The sequence below is a fragment of the Cicer arietinum genome, unplaced genomic scaffold (assembly GCF_000331145.2).
Source record: "Cicer arietinum cultivar CDC Frontier isolate Library 1 unplaced genomic scaffold, Cicar.CDCFrontier_v2.0 Ca_scaffold_6201_v2.0, whole genome shotgun sequence".
In the NCBI taxonomy this organism is placed as follows: domain Eukaryota; kingdom Viridiplantae; phylum Streptophyta; class Magnoliopsida; order Fabales; family Fabaceae; genus Cicer; species Cicer arietinum.
Window position 1 is genome coordinate 20955 of NW_027339848.1, and position 3371 is coordinate 24325.

General features: G+C 36.9%; 1 long non-coding RNA gene across 1 annotated transcript; it reads left to right on the forward strand.

Moving 5' to 3' along the window:
• The first annotated feature begins 271 nt into the window (after positions 1-271).
• On the forward strand, positions 272-1880 carry LOC105851678 (uncharacterized). The gene is made up of 2 exons (XR_012161772.1): positions 272-395; positions 564-1880. It is a non-coding gene; the product is annotated as an uncharacterized lncRNA (long non-coding RNA).
• Positions 1881-3371: the final 1491 nt, after the last annotated feature.

The window sequence follows — 3371 nt, forward strand, 5'->3', positions numbered from 1 at the left end:
TGACACGTCCCGTGCCAAAAATTTTAAAAAATAAAATAAAATAAATAAATATAATAATAATAATTAACAATAATAATAATAAATAAAAACAAATTAACCCTACTCATTCTCACTCCCTCATTCTCTCCTAATTTTCTCTCTCTCCATCTCGGCACACACTCCCCTCCCCCTTTTTGTTGTTTTTTTTCTTTCTTTCTTTTCCTTCTCTTCTCCGTGTTTCTTCTCACTCTATTACTCAAACCATCAATCCTTAAAAGAGGTTTAACATCTCCACAAGCTTAATTTCTCAAACTCCTACAAATTCTTTTGTTTGGGATTTTTGGGTTAGGGTTTGTGTTCTAAGGAAGGAAAAAGGGTACCCATCTCTTGAAAGTGGTTTATTGAGACTCATTGAGGTAAATGCACAACTCTAATCCTAGTATGAATTCATAGAAAAATGTAGTTTTGAGTAAAAATCTTATTTCGTGTTTAGAGTATATTTAAATGATGCTGATAGTTTTCTAGAGGTAGTTAAACTTTAGAATAAATTTCTCTAAAGCCTTGGAAATATTTTTGATACTCAGATTTGTCAACTGAGACCTTGCCGGCTACTTTGAGAGTTGTTGGAGAGCAAACTTAGACGATTCTCCATAACTGTGAGTTGACGACGATCATCGTCATGTATTTTTATACTGCTATTATTATTATTTTACTTGTTTTCTATATTAAAGTATTTATTGAAAAATTTGGGAAACACAACTTTTGAATTTTATCTCGATTTCGTCAATTATTTAATTTAACGGTCATTGTTATATAATATGTTATTAATTTGAGTTACGTATGATTTAAAGTATTTAAATCTTGAATTTGTTATGCGATTGAATATGTTTTTCACAAATTACGATGAAATGATTTTAAATGCGGGTTTTGGGAATTCGGTGTTATTGTTATTAAATTGTTAACTGCGTTAGGTGCACCTAGTTACCACGTGTTGATTAGTGAGAGTTAACCGTTAGATGGAGCTGCCCTTACGAGAGAGGTCATCCGTAGGAGGAGAGGGCTATCAACGAGATGTAAGCTCCTTAATTGATACGTGCTGATACGTTGCAGAATTGAGGGGAGAGGGCCATCCGTTAGATGGAGCCGCCCCTAAGGGAAAGGCCACCCTTAGGAGGAGAGGGCTATCAATGAGATAAAGCCGCCTCTTGGTTCTAAAAATTTGTATTGTTATTTGTTTGATTTTTATAATGATTTTAAGGTTGTTCATTTTGATTTCCTTTCGTTATTCACTGGATTTTTAATATTTTCGTCAAACGATTAAACAGTTATTCGTGCCTTTTGTGTTTCCCTTCTAATTGATGGTGGTTGTTGTCTCCTCACTAAGTCTTTGTGACTTACCCCTTTATGTTGCTTATTATTTTTCAGATTCGCAAGCAGCTGAGTAGGAATCTATTATTTGATTCAAGTCCCAACAAACTTCTTTTTTTTGGTAGGCCTCTTTGATCGAGGACCATTTTGTAATATTTGTTGAGTCTATGTAATTGCAGCTATTTTGGAGTCTAGAAAGTCTATTTAGTTTTTTTGAGAAGTGTATTAAACAATTTGATTATGTTATTTGAATTATGACTGGATTGAAAGCGGAACAGGGATTTTACAAAATTTGGGAATGTTGAAGTTACAGAGGATACTCTGTCGAAATTTCGGGAAAAAACATAGATATATTTTTTAAACGGTTAAAAAGCGATTTAGTTGTTTAATTGTTAAGTTAATTGATAGGTTTGCCAGGCTAGGAGTATAGCTTGTGCGCCGGTCACGACATTAAATTTTTGGGTTGTGACAATCCCAAAGTCGTGCAGAGAAGAATAGATATTCATAAACTTCGAAAGGGAACGACCAACAAATTCATAGCGAAACCCTTGATGAATTTCGTCAATCTGGGAAGAAGATGGAACTCCCCTCTTTTGATGGTGAAGATCCTATAGGGTGGATAGGCGTGCGGAGATTTACTTTCGCGCTCTTAATACGAGCCAAAAAATTGAATGTGAGTTTGGCCCAATTATGCATGTAGGGGTCAATGATTCATTTTTTCAAAGCGTTGACAGAGGAAGAAGCGGATCTGACTTGGCCAAAGTTTAAGGATGCTTTACTTGAACGTTATGGAGGGATTGGAGAAGGAAATTTGTTTGAATAATTCTCTTCGATTAAGCAAGAGGAAAGTGTAGAAGAATATATCAAGGATTTCAAAAGGCTAGTGGCGCAAGTGGACTGAATACCCGATTCGAAATATTTGGGTTACTTCTTACATGATCTTCGGGAAGGAATAAGGGGGCGAGTAAGGAGTATGATAGTGATGGGGTCGGTCTCGCGTTCAAGATTGATGAACATGGCACGGGTTGTTGAGATAGAATTGTCGGAGAAGGAACCAAATTGGGTCGGGTTGCGTTGTGCCAACCAAAGGAGTGGATCGGGAGGAGTTTTCAATCAGGTGAACCTACAGTATGTTAGTGGATCTCGTTCAGAGTGGGGTTATAGGAAGTCTAACAGGGAAAATGGAAATGGGTTTGTGCCAAAAAATGATAACATGGGTGATTTCATGCGTGATATCCTCGGGACAGAGGGGTTAGGCATATGTCGTATCATGAGTTGATGGAAAGAGGGAGGAAAGGGCTATGCTACAAATGTGGGGGAAATTATCACCCCAACACCAATGCACTGACCACCATTTTAAAGTGATGGTGATAGATGAACCTGATGAAAGCAATTGTGAGGCCAAGGTCATGGAGGATGAGAATGAAGAGGAGTACAACATGTTTTTGAGCAATATCAATGAGGTTGAAAAGAAAAGAAACCAAGGACTATGAAATTAAAGGCTAAAATAAATGTATTTCTTATTTTACTCTTGGTTGATAGTGGTGCTACTCACAATTTCATTGTTGGGAAGTTGGTGAAAGCACTTGGTTGGCCCTTCAAACGAACTGAAACAATGAATATCAAAGTAGGTGATGAATTTCAAACTACCACAGAGAAAATGTTATGATATTGAAGTTGAGTTTGGGACTACTAAATTCACCATTAAAGTTGTTCAGTTTGATTTAAAAGGGGTGAACTTAGTGTTGGGGATGGATTGGTTGGAAACGATAGGGAGAATGTGGGTGGGTTGAAGGGGAGAGTGATGTAATTTTAATTGAATGGACAATGGGTCCAATTTGGAGAAAGATGAGGTGGTGTCGAGCAACCCATGGCCTTGCAAAGTTTGTTGGGGAAGTGTAAACAATTAGTGGATGGGTTACTACTATCCACAAAGATGTTTTTGTTGGCTGATGATAATGATAAAGAGTTAGGACAACAGCTAAAAGATGAATTGAATAGGGAATTGCAAGAGCATTTGGAAT